The sequence below is a fragment of the Phoca vitulina genome, unplaced genomic scaffold (genome assembly GCF_004348235.1).
Source record: "Phoca vitulina isolate PV1807 unplaced genomic scaffold, GSC_HSeal_1.0 scaffold50, whole genome shotgun sequence".
Lineage (NCBI taxonomy): Eukaryota > Metazoa > Chordata > Mammalia > Carnivora > Phocidae > Phoca > Phoca vitulina.
Window position 1 is genome coordinate 7,193,231 of NW_022589753.1, and position 22,915 is coordinate 7,216,145.

The window sequence follows — 22,915 nt, forward strand, 5'->3', positions numbered from 1 at the left end:
TTCACTTTCTTTACCTCAAAAGTAATGTTTAAAAATCTTGGAAGGAAGCACTTCAAATAACCTAGAAAGTTAAAAAAAATTTTTATGGTGTTCCAGAACCCAATCCAGATCTACTAAATGACCACACCTAGCAGATAGTTCCTGGGAATGTGTGTTTTAGGTAGGTTTTCAAAAACGATGTGAATGTGGCCATTTCAAGGACTAGCCCTTTGGGAAACAACACTTGAACCATCTTTTCCGAGGTTCCATCATTCTTCCCAGATTCTGGGTACCTCACACCGAGGACCCTACTCTGATGAAGTTGTGAGTAAACGTCTGTAAATTTGTGCTTGAAATAATTATCTTTAAAAAATAAACATGATATATATATAACATACATATGTGTATATATATGTAAAATATATATGTAATATATATTAGTGAGAGATTTTTTTTTTAGTGAGACAAAGACAGCTGTGGAAACTTCAGATATTCAAAGCAAAATAACTTACACCAAGAGTGATTTTTTTTTTTTTTTTGAGAGAGAGAGAGAGCATACACACATGTGCAAGTATGAATGGGGGGGCAGACAGAGAGGGAGAATCTTTTTTTTAAATTTTTTATTGTTATGTTAATCACCATACATTACATCATGAGTTTTAGATGTAGTGTTCCATGATTCATTGTTTGTGCATAACACCCAGTGCTCCATGCAGAACGTGCCCTCCTCAATACCCATCACCAGGCTAACCCCTCCTCCCACCCCCCTCCCCTCTAGAACCCTCAGTTTATTTTTCAGAGTCCATCATCAGAGAGGGAGAATCTTAAGCACGCTCCACACTGAGCATGGAGGGGGCTCAATCCCATGACCTTGAGATCATGACCTGAGCTGAAATCAAGAGTCAGACGCTTAACTGACTGAACCATACAGGCGCCCCTCAAGAGTGAATTTTGAAAGGCGAACAAGAATAATTACCTACATCACATCTTTCTGCCTAGGAAGTAAAGGAGTGGGGGTGAACTTCATCAGACCACAGGACAGACAGCCCTTAGCCTCTACCAGAGAGGACCGGTAGGTATGAAAGGCCAGGCAGCGGGAAGGTTGTTCTCCAGTTGCCCGGAGGCACGGTGATGGTACTTTGGATTGGAAAACAGACCCAAAGATACAGCTATCACTATGATCATCAACTCAGAGGCTAACTACAACAGGATCACTAGGGGGAGGAGAAAAGCCCACAAAGATTTTCACTCTAAGTGCAACAGAGGGTCTTGAGTACAGTTGAGCTAAGCATAACCTTCAGGTTCTAAGTCATGTGCAACGTGTTCTCAGGGTCCGGGATCCCCTCTTGGCTGCAGATGACGAAAACTAACCTCAAACTTGTTTTAGCAAAAACTGAAACTTAGTACGTCCCGTAACGGGCATCCACCTCAAGCACGACCACCTCCAATACCTGAAAATTATATCTATTTTTTCCTCTCATTCTCTTTCGGCTCTGCTTCTTTGCCTCTTTGGATATATTGGTTCTGCTCTCTTGATATAGGAAGCTTTCTCTTTTTGTCCAGAAAGATGGCCACAATAATCCCAAGCACACAGGCTTATACCACGTGATGCAAGTGCACAAAGACTTAACTCTCAAATTCTGGTTTGTAATGCTCTGGATAAAGACAGATTGGCCTGGCTGAGTTACTTGCCCCAAAAGATACATTCCTATGACTGCCCAGCCTGCAGGTCACTAAGCAACTCCCGTGCACTTTGCCAAGACCATACAGAATGAGTGAGGAGTTTGCATAGAGGAAGGACACAGAGCAGACAAAAACAAGGGGTGTGGACAACAATTCTCCATCACACTGGTTAAGAATACCAAGCTTGTGGTAAAGACGGATAGCAATTGAAAGTTAATGCAGACATGATTTAAATTGCACTTTTGTTTATACATTTTAAATCCTTGGTATACACCATATTGAATAGCTGATGTGTATAAATTGAAGACTTATGAAGAATAGTGACATTGTTTTGAGGAAGAGTTCAAGTCAACCAACAGCAGGAATGACCCGGTCTCCCTGTTTTCATAGAGACGGGGGCTGTTAGAACAATGGAACCTACCTGAAGGAGACAGTCCCCATTCGTTTACGAACGCATTCATTCCTTCATTGAACGCCCACGACAGATGGCATTCACAACCGTGGCAGGACTTAATTTATTACTTTCAGCGTATGAATCATTCACAGACTTGAAAACTTCAGCGATCACGAACAATATGTTCATACTTAGAGTGGCAGCCACATTCAGGCAAACTTTACAGATCCACACTATAAAGAGATGGCAGAACTTCTAAAGGCTGCGGCTGATGCTCTTACCATAATGACGTTCTCACTTCTATTTCAGGCAATCATTTATACCCCAGGTTGGCCTCCCTTTTACAACATCTTTTTACTGACTTATGTCGAGTTCAGGGTTTACAGTGTCCCCAGTTTGTTTTTTGGCCTTTCTTGGGGGAAAAAAAATTACATTATGAAGTGACCCATTTTTATCAGTCTCTATTTATCCCCGTGCAGAATTATTCATCCTAGAAAAGGTCTGAGGAAGATGGAATAATTCTCTAAATAATAAAACCTTGCAGCCTTTTTCTCTGACAATACCCATAGTGCAGAGGTGCAGGGAAGTTACTGCCAGGCAGAGCCAAAAGATAAGGTCAGACATGGCATTTATTCATGAAAACAGTAGCAAGATGGTTCAGATGTATTATTTTTTAAGATCCCTTGGAAATGCATGACAATGCTTTTAATAGGCATTCTGCATAAGAATGTCAGCACAACACTGCACAGGAAACTGGGGCTTCTGTCTCAAAGGTGTTTGGGGTAGTCTACAAAGCTAATGGCTTAAGTGCAAATCATCATTGCAGGAGAAGGTGCTGGAACTGCTTAACAAAACTCAAGCTCCCGGAGAAGAAAGTCTGCTGTTCAAAGAACGCTTTCCCTTCTCGTGTTATTATAAATATACCCACAGGCGTTTGAGAGCAAGGGATAATCTACAGAGTTTTTTACAATGCTAAAAAAGAGTAGCTTTCCAACGGAAAATATTCCATGAAAGGCACAGACATTTTAACGTGAATTTATTCTCATGCAAAAGAATAATTGTTGTACCTGTTTTACTTTTTTTTTTTTTTCCTTTGGTATGTGCTTGTGTAAAACTGTTTGAGGAATATTTTTAAAATGCGGACTTTGGGGATTTAACCATAATGAAACTCTGTATGTTAGGTCTTGTTCATATTTAGGGACTGTGTTGAGTAATGTATATTGTATTTTTGAGAGACGCAGCTCCAAACATCCCATAAATACTGAGCCATAAAAGTCATGGAACCTGAGGAAAACTACATGTTGACTGCTTGGAGAAAGGAAAGATAGAAATTCCTGATGTACGAGTAACTGGTAAGTAATTTTTTGGAAAAAAAAAAAGTCTCGTTTTCATGAAGTCTGATCAACATACATAATTTCAGTATAAAGTGTATTTAGGAGTAACATGAAATAATCTTATCATCTGGGAACATCAAAAACATTGCCTGCTAAAAGTAAGGAATCATAGTGTACTTCCTGACATTATTATGCAATTCATTTGTTGGACTTCCCTCTCAAAAATGAGAAAAAAGGGTAACTTTCTGAACTAATGAATATTAACGATCAAGAGTTCCCAATAAGGCTCTGTTGGAATCTCACGTTTTTGTTTTTTGTTTTTTTGAGAGAGAAAGAGAGAGCAAGTGAGGGGGAGGGGTAGAGGAAGAGGGAGAGAGAATCCCAAGCCGACTCCACACTCGGTGCAGAGCCCGATCTCACGACCCTGAGATCATGACCTGACACGAAATCAAGAGTCAGCCGCTTAACAGACTGAGCCAGCCTGGCACCCGTCAAGTAGTTTTAGCAAAGGTAAAAATATGATGAAAATCCCAACGGCAGTGGCAGCTGCGATAAAGCAGATGTAATTGTGAAGTCCCAAGGTGAAGAAATGGATTTGGTTGGTCTCTTTAAAAGGAGACACCAAGGTTTAGAGCAATATTACCAAAAAGTAGGATCTGTTGGAAAACAAAACCCAACAAAACCCTTTTAATCTTTCTGTTAGTGTGTATGCTTCCCCCCCTTTTTCTCGTAGGTATATTAATTTACAAAGCACCCTCCTTAAAAAGCAGGCATCACCATGGAGACAATGCGTGGAAACCGTTTTTACCAGAGTCACCAAGACTTTGCTGTTCTGTCAATTTAGCATGCTTTCATTTGCTAGCAGACAGGTATGGGGGTGGGGGGGTGCTGTGTGTCCAAGTCCACTCTTTTTAGATAGAGAGAGAAATACTAAAATGTTATTCCTGTTGAAATTTCATCCAGATTCTTAAAGTCCATGTGCAGCCTCCACTATCAGGCTTGTTTGTTTAATGAAATTTGCTAGAGAGTTTGTCAAGATAGATTAAAACAATGATGCCACCATTTGACATGATCGAGGCGGTCCACGGTAGGCAAATCCAGTGTCTACAGAACCCAGGGAGATAAAACAAAGTAGCACCACGTATGAATCTGGCGTGGAGATCTGCAACTTCATATCCTATATACAGAAGGCAATCTCTGCTCAGGGCAATAGTCTGTTGCCTCACTGTAATGTACCTTCCAGTATTGTGGGAACTGTTTCTTTTGGGTAAGTCAAAAAACCAGGACATATGTATGGGATTTTCTGAGTTTTCCTGTTGATAACTAATTCAAACTTTTAAACAGGTGTCACATCCTCAGGCCAGATTTTGCAACTCCAGGTTGGTCTACAATTCCAGCAGATCTGGTTTCCCATCTCCTCAAAGAAGGAAGGACAAAGTCGTGCCTGGTGTGTGGTAAGTAAATACTGTTCAGACCAGTGCTAGTTCTCAACAGGGTGGAAGACCTTATCAAAATAAAGAAGAATAGGGACGCCTGGGTGGCTCAGTAGGTTAAGTGTCTGCCTTCAGCTCAGGTCATGATCCCAAGGTCCTGGGATCGAGTCCACACCAGGCTCCTTGCTCAGCTTGAGCCTGCTTCTCCCTCTGCCTGCCACTTCCCCTGCTTTGTGCTCTCTCTCTCTGACAAATAAATAAAATCTTTTAAAAAAATAAGGAAGAATATACATTGGCTTTTAAGCCAAGTTCTAGTAAACATTTTCATGAATTTATAGTATTGATTTTTGTCTCATTCAACAACTATTCATGGGGCATGCAGACATTGTTGAGGACATAGGAGGACGGTAGAAAAATTTATGTTTATTTGTTTGTTGTTAATGTGGGATCTCATTTTATGTTTGCAAGCAAATTGAAATGATCTAACCGAGCTGAAAACAAAACTAGGATTTTGCTCAGCAGAAACTAAAAGACACATTTAATAATAATGCGAAATGTAGCATTCTCTTGCACACTAATCTCCCAGAATACCCCATCCTCTGGGATGATATTTGGTTCCACTTGGGAGGTTTCTCATGGAGAGGTGCCTAAGGCTTAGATCTGGCAGTATCTTTTTCTTCCACTGGAGTCCTCTTCTTTGGTCTCCCTGTTGTTCTGTGGTTGGTTAAATCATTTTTGTCAAGATAATTGGAGTTTGTAGAGTTTGATGCACCAATTTTAGGTTAAAGGGACACATATACTTTCTCACATAAAGCAGGCAGATCAATTTTCCCCCACAGCAGTCTGCTAATAAAATATTTTCTCTCTTCACTAAATGCACATAAATACTCATAAATACTTCTTCACCAGTAAAAGGTTTAACCCTTCATCCCATTTAAAGCCTGAGAATTGAGGGAAGAGGGGGAGTGGAAGGGAGACACAAAATTGATGGGAAGAGTTCCAAAGGAGATGGCTTTCTTCAAAATTTAATTTAACATAACGCTGGCATTTCCAGTCTCTCCTGCTTCCTTCCTCTTTCTTTCTGTCCTCTTCGCAGGCCTAAAGCATTTTTTATTAGAGGAGGCAAAAGGGAAAGTGGACGCTTATGCGCAGAACACAGATAAATAGCTGCTGAACACAGAAGCGGGCATTTCAGTTTTGTGGCAACTGGGTCCTCTGAATCAGGGCTGAGCTGCCTCCACAGCGCTGGTCTGAAGATGGGAGCTTCTCCCATATTTGTGTAAAATATGTGGGATGAAATTCACTGCCTATAAAGAATGTCCTCCAAAGGAAAATACACTAGGTGGCTATCAACTTGGTTGTCTTTATTCTTTATATTTATTGAGTGGGGACTGTACGTTAACAGAGACATAGAGAAGCATGAACCCAGACATACCCAGACATTGTGAAATACCCTGGATATTTCAGACCTGAAAGGCACATGGCTGACTGGCTAGTAGCGCTCCTTACAGAGGCAAGGAGATTGCCGGCCAAAAGCCAAACGTCACATTGCTAGCTAATTATAGAACTTGAGATGGAATCCAGGTTTTCAAAATTCCCAATTTCTAAAACCCGTACCTAAATTAAGTGCGGAAAGGGAAGAATAATAGTAACAGAAGACCACAAGCACAATAACCGAGATGTGTTCTCCATGCACTCTGCACGTTGCATCACGTTAAGCGTGGTGTGTCTTATCTACTAACCTCCAGCAGGGTCTATTGTAATCCCAATCTCACAGCTCAGAAGACCAAGTTTAGATAGGTTACATTGATTGCTGGGACTCACACAGTTCTTGGATGAGTCTCCACGAGCTTCTAGGACATGCTGGCCTGGGGCCGTTCTTTACATTCATAAGTATGTTCAAATACCTTTACACCCACCCATTTCTTTCTTTTTCTTTTTTCTTTTTAAAGATTTTATTTATTTATTTGACAGAGAGAGAGAGAGAGAGTGCACAAGCAGGGGGAGTGGCAGGCAGAGGCAGAGGGAGAAGCAGGCTCCCTGCAGAGCAGGGGGAGCCTGACGTGGGACTCGATCCCAGGACCCTGGGATCATGACTGGAGCCAAAGGCAGTCGCTTAACCAACTGAGCCACCCAGGCACCCCACACCCACCCATTTCTGAACTTAGAATGAACTGGTCCATTTAAAAAATGCTGTTACTTACTATCATATGATAATAGTTGACAGGCCTAAAAAAATTACTTGAATGTTTTAAAAATATACTTAACTTCTCATTTCTCTTCCTTGACGAAATCAAGTAATTGTTTAAGCTCATTTTTTATATTGAAAAAGTGAAATGATAAGCTTTTTCTGTGATATCAATATAGTCTGTTTTCCAACAAAATGGCGTGAGCCTTCCTCTTAAATATGATGGAAAGTTCACACAATATCCAACATGTCCTGTGTCCTTTGTGTGTCTTCCATATGCTTTTCAGTATGAATTCCTGACTCCACTGAATTCTCGATCACCCCATTGCCAGTTTATTTCCTGGACTGTGTATTTATTTTTATGCCATTTTGGGTAAATCTAAAGCTGTCGGTGTCATCGGATTTCATGAAAGATTTGGAGTACTGAGTGGAGAGAGCCCAGAACACATGATATATTACAAGGATGTGTTTGTCCACACTATTTTTATGCCATTGGACATCTTTCATTTCTCCAGTTACCACCCAAAGCTATGTCACTTGACCTTTCTCTTCCTTCCTTCTCCTTTTTCATTGTTTTTTTTTTCCCCACCTTTTTAAGCCTCCAAATTCCTGTCTCCCTTATTCACTAAGGCAAGGATGCAAAATTCCATCTCCTTTAATGTGCAGAGTTATCATTTGCAAGTGACAAAATGCCCAAACCAAATGGACCTAAGCAAAAAATAGAACAGATTGTATCACGTAACCAAGTTCCAGGGAGGGCTGGTTTCAAACAGAATTGAAAACAAAGGTCCAAGCAATGACCAGGACCAGGCCTCCTTTTCCATGGCTTGGTTCTGGATTCTCTGTGCTCACTCCACTTTTAGGCTCTATGTGAGGACAGCAGCATCAATCCCTATAGTGTTATGTTCAAGTACAATGGGAAAGAGAGAATGCCTTTTCCAGTAACCCTGCAAGAGTCCTAAAGTTTATTCTTACTGAACTGACCATGGTCAACTCAATCATGCTGGCCATGGCTTAAGCCAGAATCAGTGACACTTCAGGCCCAGGAACATAGCAACAAGATCACATAAATGAATAATTAAGGAAGACCTCAAATAAAATTTGGGGATATTGTCAGAAAAATGAGGGATGGTTCTACTGAGGCAAACAGCAAGAGACAACCACATGCTTTTTGTCTAAATTTCTTCTCCTAAACTTTAATATAACCTTTTCCTCAGAGTAGGGCTAATTTTCATAACCAACATGTCCATCGAAGTACTTTTCCCCCAACAAAAAAGAAATTCTCTTTGTAATAAGAAGACTCCTGTTCTACTTTTAGCCTAACCTTCAACCCCAACTTTGGAAATAATCTCTTTCCTCCCATTATATTGAGAAACTTTCTAAAGTCATATAGATAGATTCATTTCTATGATTCTTTAATGTTCAAGTACATGGACAAACTGAATGGAAGCAGGCCAAGCGTCGCTTAATGGAGGGTCTTTTTAATGGGGTTGATAAAAATGATTTGTAATTTAAGCACAGCTTCTTTACAGAGATAGAAGAGTCTGGGATAGGCTGTTGCCAATTATTTGAGGGTGCTCATAAATTAATATTCAAACCTATTTGAAAATTAAGTCCCTATTTTATACTTTGTTTAAAATTTGATATTTATTAGCAAAATGAATGACTACATTTATGGCAGGTTGAATTTTAAAGGTTTTATAAGCTATAAATAGTGATTATATATTTATAGCTTATCTATTGACAGGTATTACTATTTTTCTGCTCTGTGACTATGGTGAGAGTATCTGGGGTGTCATATATAAAAAATGCATCAAGTATTTAAATGATAGAATGAATATAAAATCACTGCACCGTTCTTGATTCTTAATAAGCTTTAGATCAATACCTGCTATTAATATTATTAATAAAGTAATGATGATAATGATTATGTAGCATGGAGATAGAGGTCCTATATAGAATCATTAAAGATTAGATAATATCTAATATCAATTAAGAGACCTAATGGGAAAAATGAGAGGAGTATTAATTTATTGCATTTTTCCTGGCATATAATTTACAAATTCAAGTGTATGCATGTGTGTGTACTGTATGTGTACAATACTGTGAAATGCACACACATGCACACACAATGCAAATACCCTGTGTTCAAATTACCAACGGGAGGCCTAAAGGCCATAAAATAAAATACTGATTTCTGATCCTGTTCTCTTGGTAGAACACAAGACTAAACAGTAAGTATAAGACTGTTGTATCCTCACAGCGTTTCCTCACAAAGATGAGAAGCTACAGGCAATATAACTGATAAACGGTAGAATTGTATTTCATGCCAAAATTTAACAGTTTAGAACACAAATGTTTTCTTACAGTCCATCAGTATGACTGGTACCAAGGTGGGAAACAGAACATCATTACCAGTCTTTAGCTTCTGATTTCTTATCACATTCCAGCACGTAGAAAGGACCTCTAAATAATTCTAAAACCTATATGATAAAAAGGATTTTAATAGTACGCCTTCCAAAGACAGCCCTTTGCGTTGTCCACGTGCGTGTCTTATAGGCTGACAATTGTCATGCTGAGCAGCTTCCGGCCTTAGTTTTGCTGTCTGTGAAATGGAGTGGCTCCAACTTACTTTGAACAGGGCATCGGTGAGCTTGTGTGTAGCATTCCTGGTAGAGGCCTGATGGAGACCAGCACCTGGAGAGTCCCCATCCGTAGACCCTCGGACGCTGCTGTCTGTGCGTACCCACCCTTCATCCTCTCTAAGTCAAACACTCTCCATTCAGCACTCTAAAGTGTCTATTTCAGCTCAGAACAAAATGACTTAAAGAGATGCTTTTGCCTCTTCTTTCTTCTACCCGCCTCATTCTCCACATTACTAATGGGGCATCTAGACAGTTTATTTTTCATGGATCGTTCTCAGCGTGCTGTGTGAGCAAGTGCCTGCTGACTCAGCATATCCTCAACCAGAAAAGTGTTTCTCTGTGAATGTGAAGCTGGGACCTAAATCGCTAAGGGCGATGAACAGTGGGTACTGATGTTCATCAAGGTCTTCTACCAGCTTATTGCGTAGGAGGATTTTTCAGTGGTAGTGACTTTCCCTTGAAATTTCAAAGAGGTGTGCATTTCTCTCAGGTGAGAGTCTGATTTAGGCCATGACTCTTTTCTTTCTTTTTCTCTCTTTGCTCTCCTTTCTTTGTGAATCCTGGAGCAAAAGCTCCCATGTCTAGAATCCATTTAATTGTGTTGCATGATGATCAGAGGTGCGACAATTTTTATAGAGATTCTACCCGTAAAATGTACCGCTTGTCTTCAAATCCACGGCATAGAAAGAAAGAATAAAGGTAAGGAGGGACTAAAGAGGAAGGAAAGAGGGAAGGAGAAAAGGAGGAAGACAGTGGGTTGGAAGAGGGAATGCCACGTGTAGAAGAGTTCAGGCTCTGAATTTAGACAGAATTTGTTTTAAATCTTGGCTCTAGGACTTTACTTGGACACTAGAAACAGAGACATAAAGACACAGTTAAAAGTCTCCTGGAATCCAATTTGTGAGCAAAGGGATCTTCTTAGACCCTTCCTAGGATGTGAGAAATGGCAAAAATGGATCCCTTAAAACTGGTTGTTCAGACACTGAAAGTCAGCCCAACCGTTTGGCTTCATTAGAGAGACTGAAGGGTGAGGTGGTTTAGTTAGTGATTCACTCGCCTTACTGACTTCCTGTGACAGATTTTAATTTCTTGGGATTTTTGCCAAGGGAAAGATTGCAAACCCCTTTTCTCAAATAATAACAGTCAATGGCTGGGAAGCAACATGGTGGGCAACACAGCAAAGGGCCCTCTGTCCCTGTGTCACCAAATGGAAATGTAATCTACAGACCAGATAAAACTTCTCTTACTTTAAGATGTTTTGGATTTGATTAAATAAATGAAACAAACAAACCAAAAAACCTCAGAAATTCCTTTCACTCCTGACTGGAATCATGAAACTTTAATATAAGTAATGATGACAACTGGGTCCCGTTGAAAATATAAACAATCCAGGTTAGCTTCTGATGGTATATTATCTTGAGGGGGCAGCTGGTTATTTTACAATAACCTTTATAAAGCTCCTTAACTCATTTCAAAGTGGCTATACTACCCAGAATCCAATTCCTGGCATCAAAACCTTCTGACTGCCAAACACTTTATTCTCCTTCCTGTCTGTACTGGAAACTTGTCATTGATGGTATCCCGACCCTCTATTAGGTTCTCTTTAACTAGTTTACTTGGCTCAACAATCTTATTTTTCCCCACATAGTCTGTTTGCAGGCATTTCTTCTTCTACCCTTCACTGAAATGGCTGTAGGCCTCCTCCATTCTTCCTCTGTGTGCTCCCCACAGACAGCCTCAGCTCCCTGCAGAGCTACCACTATCCTTTAGCACCTGCTGGCTTCCGAAGGCTGCACCTTCTAACCAGATCACTGCCCTGAGCTTGGCAATTCCTAGCCAACTGCCTGCTAGCCAGCTCTCTTTTGAAGTCCCATGGGCCTCAGAAACCCAATGTGTAGAAAAATCTATTCAATCATTTTATCTGTGTCACATTCTTTATACTAGCAACTCCACCTGGCATTGCTAAATTAGTGAATAGCACTACCCGGTTGCTCAAGTAAAAAATGGGGACATCGTCCTCTCTTCCAGTCTTCTCAAGCTTTTCTGATCATTGGTATCACCTGTACTGTGTATTACACACCGATTCCCAGACCCGTACCCCGAAATTCTGATTCAGAAAACCTGGCATTTGGCTGAGGATCCGCATACCTAATTCCTACCCACCAGTTAGACAGCCACTTGGATATTAATTCTTTTTAAAAACCTATACTGACTTCCAAGTTCTGGAATACATGCTTTCTAAGTATTCACTTAAGGCATGTCTTTTTGCTGGATGAGACTATCTTTTTGTGTATTGTTGACTTCCATCATCAGATTTGAAGTTCTACGAAGGCAGAAGCCATAGCATCCCTGAGACTTAGCACCGTGGTCTGCCACATGTATTCATGGAATAAATCAATGACTTTATGAAATAGAATTATTAATATGCAAAACTAATGATTGAACGTATCAGTTCATCGGTCAATCAATGAACAGAGACTAGAGTTGCAAATCTGAAAGTTAAAAATGGAGGAGTTTGTATGGGATACATAGAAATGACAAGTGCCTTACAGGCACTACTTCAAAAAGATAAAACATTGACCCCCAAAGAGTATAAAACCCGCTTTAAACTTGTGTGTCAAGAGCCTGTGATAACCTCTCAGAAACGCACCAAGCACCGATTTGTAGATTTGTTTAAATTACCATAATTGCTATTAAAATAAAATTAATCGAACATGCTATGTAAATGCCCCTTAAACATATTTAGATTTTGAAAACTGCCATTAAACAGATGAGAACATAATGGAAGTGCACTTTCAGCATAATTGTCATTATGATAGCTAATTGTGTTCATTTAAATCCGAGTGTATAACTCATCACTTGCAGGGCAATCCTTCCAGTGCAGACCAGAGGAGGCACTGGTGAAACAGAATAACGAAAATGCTGAACTAAAGAAATGCATTGTTATGACTTTGAGGATAATAAAAACTGAATTAGGAAAGACTTCTCCAGCTTAAGATGGAGGTGTCCAAGTGGAGGATTTTGCCACCTTCCTCCTAGGTCTCCCCAAATGTTTAGTAAAATACCCAAGGAGATGCAAAACTGTAGCCATGTCTGGAACAGTGAATAAGAATTACTGATATGCGGGGCTCCTGGGTGGCTCAGTCAGCTAAGCGTCCGACTCTTGGTTTCGGCTCAGGTCATGATCTCATGATCAAGTCCCGCATCAGGCTCTGTGCTCAGCAGGGAGTCGGCTTGAGGATTCTCTCCCTCTGCCCCCCACCCCCACTCTTTCTTTCTCTAAAATAAATAAATCTTAAAAAAAAAAAAAAGAATTACTGATATCCAAGTACCCTGGTCACCATGCACATTTCCATTTTGGAAAAGGAGTAAAAGACAGAATCATAGGGACAAACACACACACCCACACACACACACACAGAGGCATCACTTACTTCACATTTTTCATCTCTGCATTAGGAACAGCTTCTTTCACCAGGATGCCGGCAGCCTCTCTCAGAGAGATTTCAAACCCAATTTCTCCTCCATTTTCCTCCCCCCCGTCACACTAATGGAGGTCCACAGGCCGTATGTCTGAATATTTTAAAGTGATAAATTCATCTAACATCGTATTAAATAAAATATATTCTATCTTCATATTTTCACAAGTGCATAGTCATGATGACAATTTTTAAAAATATGTAAATGTAAAGTTTTTATATGACTGAAAGTTGGTAAGATATCAAAAAGTACTAAATGTAACTATTAATATAGATGTTCCTGTGTTCTCTTCGGACAAATAATGAAACAGAGAATTCATAAAATGCTTTATATTTATAACATGCAATATATTTTTCCTGTTTTTATGTCTGCAAAACCACAAATTATAATATCATAACCAAGATTTTCACAAAATTTGTGCTCTGTTGATAACAATGAGCTAAAGAACTAAAAAAATAAAATGCAGCTATGCAAAGTACATTAAGTAAATGATAAAATAAAATTAACTTTTCCATGTTTTAAGAAGTTATATGTTTTAAACTATTAAAATGATCTCTCAAAATTCAAAGATGACATACAAATTAAAATCAATGAATATCAACATTTTAACTCAAATTATTTACATCAAGCTGAACAAGTAAGGAATTGCTCTCCTACTAGTACTACAGATTTTTTTCTAAGTGTGATGGGAAGCTACTCAGGAAGCCTCTAAACAAATTTCATAACAAGAGGTGCTCATTAAGACAAATCCGGGTGAAATTTCTTTTCTTTTCTTTTTTCAGATTTTATTTATTTGACAGAGAGAGACACAGCGAGAGAGGGAACACAAGCAGGGGGAGTGGGAGAGGGAGAAGCAGACTCCCAGCTGAGCAGGGAGCCCGATGCGGGGCTTGATTCCAGGACCCTAGGATCTTGACCCGAGCTGAAGGCAGACGCTCAACGACTGAGCCACCCAGGCACCCCGAAATTTTTGAATTTCAAGAATAATGGCAATAAGAAGAACTTTGGAAAAACAAATAATAAACTATTAAGAGTGCTTATTTTGGGGTGTTGGGATCAGAAGTCATGTGTAGTCTTTGTACCTTTCTGTCTTTTCCAAATTCTCCATGAAGTACATACACTGCTTTTTAGTCAGAGTGAAAAAATAAATGCTATTTTTTTTTGTAAAATTACACTAGCTCATATCTATTAAGCACTTGCTCCCAAGTTTTCCCTTAACTGTTATGCTATTATATTAAAGCTATTTGTTAACAACATTTCATTGTGAAAAGAACACATGAATAGGCATTTAATTGCATAAGGGATTTGTACTGAAACCATTTTAATAAATCAAGCTTGGAACATCTGCAAACATTTGTACCTAAACTACATATTTGAAGGAACAACAACCAAAAAGCACAAAAGCTGTGAATCAAAATGAAGATGAAATATTTCAACACAAACCTGCTGCCAAAATCTTAGAAAATCACTGTTGTTTTATACACAATTCTGATTTGTGTAATGAAATATTGGGTGTCTTGATGCAAAATAGGAAAGCCTTCCAAATAGAAAAACAAAGTTTTCTTTAATACATACTCAACAAGAAAAATCACAGAAAGTCAAAAGAATAATACCAAATTCAGTGTTCCTTGGTTTTCTTATTCCAAGAACAACTGGTTTTCTTTCCAACAAAAACATATTGCCACCATTCTCAAAAATGTTAGAACACAATTGAGCTATTCCATCCGAAGAAGGCCATAAGGAGAAGGCACTCACTATCTACAAGTGATAGAAAATAAGTCACTACATTTCTTATTCACAGGAATTTATTTGAAAAATGGAGGGGCAGTTATTAATTCCCTTGTATTTATCTCTTGTATTGATCTGTAATGCACACGATGCTTGGTCAGTTTTTGGTTTTTCTCTCTTCAATTCTGTTTCTTGAACATTTATTGAGTAAACTAAAATAAATAAATTGTGGGCAAAAAGAATGGCAATGTGCTTGCTCAATATAAACTTCCTTAATATTGCTAATGGTTTCTTGATATTGCTAATACTCCCCTGAACTTGAAAATAGTTGGTGATACGAACACAGTGAAGTACAGAAATTAATATCACTTCTCAAAAGGTGTAAACATAGAGTTACCACATGACCCGACAATTCCACTGCTAGGTATATGCCAAGAGAATGAAGATCTATGTCCATACTCATACAAATAAACTCTTACACAAGTATAATAGCAACATTATTCATATTAGACAAAAAGTAGAAATAGCACAATGTCCATTAACTGATGAAGCAATCAAAAAAGTGACACATCCACACAATAAAATATTATTCAGCCCCATAAAGGAATTAATTACTGATATATGAGTGAACCTTATTAAAGGAAAAGGAAAAGAAGCCAGACTCTACAGGCCACATATGATTCTGTGTACATGCATTTTCCAGAAAAGGCAAATCATAGAGACACAAAATAGATTAGTGGTTTCCAGAGGCTGGTTGGTCGGGGGAGTGTGGGCAGGAATAGACTGTGATTGCTAATAGGTATGGAGTTTCTTTTTGGGGTGATGAAAATGTTCTGGAGCAGTTACCATTGCACAGCCTTATGATTATACCAAGACCCATGAATTCTATGGTATATGAATTACATCAACATAAAAAAATACAAGAAAAAGAAATTAATGCCTTGTCAAAAAACTCCACATTACATGTTCCACTGGAACCCAGGCCCAATATTATGTCATATTGTTATGTTACAAAATAAAAGGTCTCATTGTCAACAAAGTTTGAGGAATACCAAATTAAGTAGATTTCATTTCTGAGAGACATCACGGGGTTTACTAATGTGTTTTCTGAATCTCTGTATTTCCCATATATGTTTTCTGTTTTCTGCTTACGGAAACTCTCAGAGGACATGTGTTCTGCAAACTTGGAGAACTGCAGCCTTAGAAGAACAGGCTTGGAGATTGTACTGATGAAAACGCTTAAATTTTCCTTTGATCAAAACGCAAATCATTATTTATTCAGAGGCTTTATATTGCTTACAAACCTGCTGATACTTACACATTGCTTCATAATGTAAGCTTTTCCTTTAAATCTAACAGTCACAAGTTTTAGAAGCCTCCATACTTCATAGGAAGTATGTCCTTGACAAACTACATCAGTGTGAAACAATCCAATAAAGTGACTAGAAATTTAAGCAAGACTACTCATTATGAATCAGTTAGATCCCATGGAGAGCTTTTTGGTAATGTCCAACAAAATTACAAGTGCATATACCATTTGGTGTAGCAATTTCATATCTAGGAATTTATCTTTATATATGAATGAAATATTTTACATAGACGGATAGATATAAGATATAGCAATAGATGGAGAGCTAGAGATAGAGAAAAAGATACATGAATATCATTTTAACTAGCTTCTAACATGGTTTGAAATGATTGTCACCCCATGATATTTATGACCTTGTGTAGTCCCCTCCCACACTGAATGAGATTGAACCATTTAACCAATAGCACCTGATTAGAAATGATGAAATGTAATTTCCAAGCTTAGGTCATAAAAGACATTGTGGCTTCTACTTTAATCTTTCTCCTGGATCCCACACTTTGGAAGAAGCCAGCTACCATGTCATGAAGACACCAAAGGAGCCCTAAGAAAAGAATGATGGAGCAAGGAACTGAGATCCCCCACCCCGATATCTAGTGAGGAACTGACTCTGGCTATCGCTATGACAATGAGCCGTCTTAGAAGCAGAATCTCCATCCCTCATCAAACCTTCAATTGACTTCAGCCGCCTAACTGCTAGCTCTACAAATTCGGAACCAGAACCACTCAAGCAAACTGCTCTGAGTTGCTGATTCACAGAAACTGTTTTCACCTATGAAATTTGGGGTAAATTGTTACACAGGACTGTATGGTTAACACAGTTACCTACTATTTTGTTAATTGTAGCATGTTTATAATAATAAGAGGTTTTAAAAATTTCAGTGTTTATAAATATTGAATATACAAAATTTAATATACATATATTCAGTGAAACAGTGGACAGGCATAAAATTAAGAAATATCTTCATATGTGGATGGAAAATATCCTAATAAAATAAATATGCAGAAAAATTTATGAAAAAAAGAAAATTAATGTATATCCACACCTACTAATATACACATAAAACATCTCTCAAAGGGTGCATAATAATTTACTGATATTTATTGATTCCCTTCTAGGGTAGCTAGGGGAGATAGATTTGAAAAGGAGAATTTTCATTGTAATGTACATGTATTGCATTTTCAATCATGTGCAAGTATTGCTTTTTTGTTTTTAAGCATTCATTCCTGCTATTCGTATAGCAGCAAGAGACGTTCAGCCAATTCCCCTCCATAGGATACAAGCATAAAACTGTACAAAATTATTTTTAAAACAACTGAAAATGACCAAACACAGGTACCAACTTGAGAAGTGTTTACTCATGGGCAACTCTACTGTTTCATATAAGAATGGTGAATTTGTAAAACTTCTTGCTTGGAGGCATGTCCATCTCTCCCAACTCAAGCAATAAAAACCCAAAGTTTTATTAGCCAGAGGTGGTGGACTCAATTTAGGCAGGTGGCAGAGCACTTAGGAATTTAAATGGAAGATAAAGAAGATAGAAGACCCCTGGAAGAGTCGAGAGGATACGCTCTTCACACACTCCTAGCTGACTTCTCAATGTGTACAGGGGAGAGGAGGAATCTAGCAAAAATTGAAAGCCTGGAGAAACTATTTTTTTTCTTTTTCAAGTTTTTATTTAAACTCCAGCTAGTTAATATATGTAATATTAGTTTCAGGCATAGAATTTAGTGATTCATCCCTTACATACAACACCCAGTGCTCATCACAAGAAGTGCCCTCCTGAATACCCACCACCCATTTATTCCATCCCCCGCCCACCTCCCCTCCAGTAACCCTCAGTTTGTTCTCTATAGTTGAGTCTGTTTTCTGGTTTGCCCCTCTTTTTTCTTTTTTTCCCCTATATTCATCTGTTTTGTTCCTTAAATTCCACATATGAGTGAAATCTTATGGTTGTCTTTCTCTGATTAACATAATACTCTCTAGTTCCATCCACATTGTTGCAAATGGCAAGATTTCATTCATTTTTATAAACCCAGAGAAACTTTAAATCAATGGCACATCTAAACGAATTCCTTAACCCACATAAAACCCAGAGGGCAAATAAATCATTGGCTGAGTGCTAATTACACTAGCAAAAGGATGGGTAATTAGGGTGCTAAAAACCAAACAAGCAAACAAATAAAACTTCAGCATAGTTATCTGTGACTTCTCTGAGTGAGGGAGACAGATTTTACAGTTGGAGTCCAGGCAAATTATATGCCTGCAAAATAAAAACATCAACAACATTTGGAAGAATAAATAGAATCCAGAGTTGCTACAAAGCATCATCAACGATGTGTAGTTTTAAACCAAAAATTGCTAAGGCATGTAACAAAAATGGAAAGTCTTACCTGTGCTCTGGAAACAGGGAGACAGTAGAAACTGACTCTGAATGGGAACACATTTTGGACTGAGTAGATGACTACTTCAATGCATATATTATAAATGTGTTCAAATAATTAATAGGAGGTATGCCAATAATAAGTGAATAAATGGAGAATTGTGCCAGAGAAAAGGAAACTATCAAAAAGAAAAAAAAATGTGAAATTAAAACTTAAAAAGTACAGTAATAAAAATGGAAAACTTATTAGATGGGCACAAAAGCAGACTGGACAAAGCAGAAAAAAAATCAGGGACTGGAATATAGAACAATAGAAATTTTACAACCAAATAACAGACAAAAAATATTGAAGAAAAATAAACAGAGCCTTGGAGACATGTAAGAGAATATTAAACATCCCAACATTCATACCACTGGAGTCCAAAAAGAGACAAAGAAAGGACAGAAAAATTATTTGAAGAAATAATGGTGGGAAAGTCCCACCATTTAGTAAATTTGGTGAAATTTAGTGAAAATATTACTCCATAAGTTTTTTTTTTTTTTTAGATTTTTTATTTATTCATTTGAGACACAGATACAGAGAGAGAGAGAGAAAGCATGAGCAAGGAGAGAGGCAGAGGGAGAGGGAGAAGCAGGCTCCTTGCTGAGCCAGGAGACCGATGTGGTGCTCGCTCCCAGGACCCTGGGATCACCACCTGAGCCGAAGGCAGACGCTTAACCATCTGAGCCACCCAGGCGCCCCACTCCATAAGTTCTTGAAGCTAAAGAAAATCCAAGTAGCATAAGCAGAAAAAAAAAAATCACCTAGACATATCATACTCAACCTGCTAAAAGGTAATTTGAAATCAATAGGGATAAGTAGAAAATCTTTAAAGCAGCAAGAGAAAATTATCACAAAAATACATGGATCAATCTTAAATGTACCTTGTTAAATGAAAAAAGTCAGTCTGAAAAGGTTACATACTGTATGATTCCAATTTACAATATTCAGGAAAAGGCAAAATGATAGAGAATATAAGATTATTGGTTGCCAGAGGTTCAGCTGGGGTTGAATAAGTTAAGAACAGGGAATTCTTTGTGGCAATGAAATTACTCTGTATGATATGATACTGTAATTGTGAATACATGGTACTATGCACTTGTTAAAAGCCATACAACTTCATAGTACAAAGAGTGAATCTTAGTGTATGCAAATTTAAAAATCATTTAGGAGGTCAGAGAATCCCTGGATGGAATGCAGAAAGTGACAAAACAATCTAATTGTATTACAAATGTATGAAAGAATTCACTGAAGGGCATGGGAGAAAAAAGTGCTGACCTAAGTAACTTTGTAAATAAGTGAAGCCTTTAAGGCAAAAGAAACCATATGTAAGCACTGCAGTTTAATATAGAGTATGGATTAACAACTGTGATATTACTATACATGTAATGTAATTGAACAATTAAGGAAATAGATAGCGGATGGTGGGAATCAGATTTCTTACTGTTGGAATAAGAAGTTCTGGATAAGCTAGAGTAAAGGATTAAAATGATCCACGTGGTTTAATGGTTTAGCTTATATTAAGCATTTAGCTTAATATAGATACAGATGGTTATATATAAAATATATAAAAATATTTGCAGATCTATGTGTATACATGTGTTCAAACACATAGATATATTTCCTTGCTCTGCTAGCCAAGAGCATTGACACCCCAGTAGCATTGAGTACATTTAGCATACAGATCTTGGTTTCTAATACCATTATCCAGTAAAAGGAAGCAGGGATCCTTAGAGAAATAGTTGAGTCTAGGAAAGGGGAAAATATACACAATGAATCTGAAGGATTGTATAGTGCAGGGAAGATTCTACAATTCATTTGAAAATGTAAAGGACTTGGAATAACCAAAGCAATTTTCAAAAAGAGAAAAGCTGGAGGATTTGCCCACCTAATTTAATGACTTATTATAAAGCTACAGTAATTAAAATAATTTGGCACCAGTGAAAAGATAGAATTATATATCAATGGAACAGAAAAGAGAGTTCAGACATAGAGACATATATAAACAATTATTTGATTTTGACAAAGGTGCCAAATCAATCTAACTGAGGAAGAAAAATTATTTTTAAACAAATGGGCTGATAGATATTCCATGAGGAAAACACTGAACATTGACCTTTTCCTCATAGCATACACAAAAATTAATTCAAAATGTAAAACCTAAAACTGGAAGACTTCTACATAAAAATATAGGAGATATTCCTTGCAACCCTGGGTTAGGCAAAAGTTTTTAGAATGCAAAATGTATAAAAATAAAATAATGGTAAATGGGACTTCATCATGTCTGACATAAGGAGGTCTAATAATGAAACCTTTAGTTGGTTACAGTTCTTTGCTCTGAATAGGAAACTGTTTACCATGGAGGTTGAGCTGGGATATATTAAAAGGCATATTAGGTATTTAAAGGATATATTGGAGGATATTAGTTGACAGAATAGAATAACTCTGAAATTTCAGTGGCTTAACGGGGTTTTTGTTGTTGTTTTGTTCTGTTTTTTCTATTTCTCACTCACATAAAATCCAAGTGGGCATGGTGGGAGAGGGAGCTGTAGGGTCTGTCCCACTCAGGAACCTGGGTTGACAGGTACAGTGTCCTCCTCAACCTGCGGCTTGTAAGGTGACTAGTGTTTAACATCCAGCTAGCACACAGAGAAGAATTTGAGAGCCTTCCATGAGAGGTTGACAGGGATCTTCCCTAAGGTTGGTGACATCACTTCTCCCGCATTCCACTGGCTGCAACCCAACCACATGGTTATACCTAACTGCAAAGTAGGCTGAGAAATGCAATCTAGCTATGTGGCTAGGAAGAAAATGACATGGGCTTAGACACTTTCTGCTACTGAAGATACAGTAAATGGTTGCTGTTTTTGCCTGCCAAGGATCCATTTGATCTTTCTCGGGTTGGAGTAACCTGATTTTATTTGACATGCCACAGTAAAAGTCTACATGCTTTGGCGGGGGGTGGGGGGCTTAAGGTGTCACATTATTTAACCAAGCCAATTAGAGCCAATGATCTTTTAGCCTAAATTGTGTTGGAACTATTGGGAATTACAAGTTGGTTATACACATGGAGCTCGTGGTGGCCATCTCCACCACCACTTATGGAGTGAGCACCTGATTCAGAAGGAAGCCAAGAGAAATGAAAGAAGAGCAAAGGGAGATGAAAGGAAAAGAATCCTGATGACATTGTTTGAGCTGCTGGATCTAGTTATGCCTATAACCAACACTCTATTTGAACTTTTAAATTATGTGAACCAATAGATTCCCTTATTTTTGATTAGAACAATTTGAAATAGTTTTCTGTCATTAATAATAAAGAGTCCTTAATGATACAAGGGATTATCGGAGCTAGGATCCAGATAGAGAAATGAGCAAAAACCCAAAACAGTTATTGGGCCAAGGTAGCTAGTGGCCAGACTGGGTTCAAGATCATACTCTATTTCCAAAACATCAGTGGCATGAGAACTCAGAACTGCACAACAGGGCAGATGGCTAGTCGGAGACACAAGAAGGACCAAGTGGACCTAGTTAGCTTTTGCTCCTGTGAACACCTGGTGATAAGTTCATTCCACACACATGGAATCAGAACATTCTGACACCTCTCACTTAATGGAGAAAGAGTAGGGCATGATCTCCATTTGCCCTATGATGATACAGAGCTGGAACTGCAGCCTTCAAAGAGAGCCAAGTTTTTCTCCCCCTTAGTGCAGCTGATAGGAAATAGCACAGCATGAAGCAAACCCCATAACTTTTAAACTCTATGGTCAACTAATCTTTGACAAAGCAGGAAAGAATGTCCAATGGAAAAAAGACAGTCTCTTCAACAAATGGTGTTGGGAAAATTGGATAGCCACTTGCAGAAGAATGAAACTGGACCATTTCCTTACACCACACACAAACATAGACTCCAAATGGTTGAAAGACCTCAATGTGAGACAGGAGTCCATCAAAATCCTAAAGGAGAACACAGGCAGCAACCTCTTCGACCTCAGTCGCAGCAACTTCCTCCTAGAAACATCGCCAAAGGCAAGGGAAGCAAGGGCAAAAATGAACTATTGGGACTTCATCAAGATAAAAAGCTTTTGCAAAGCAAAGGAAACAGTCAACAAAACCAAAAGACAACCGACAGAATGGGAGAAGATATTTGCAAATGACATATCAGATAAAGGGCTAGTATCCAAAATCTATAAAGAACTTATCAAACTCAACACCCAAAGAACAAAGAATCCAATCAAGAAATGGGCAGAAGACATGAACAGAC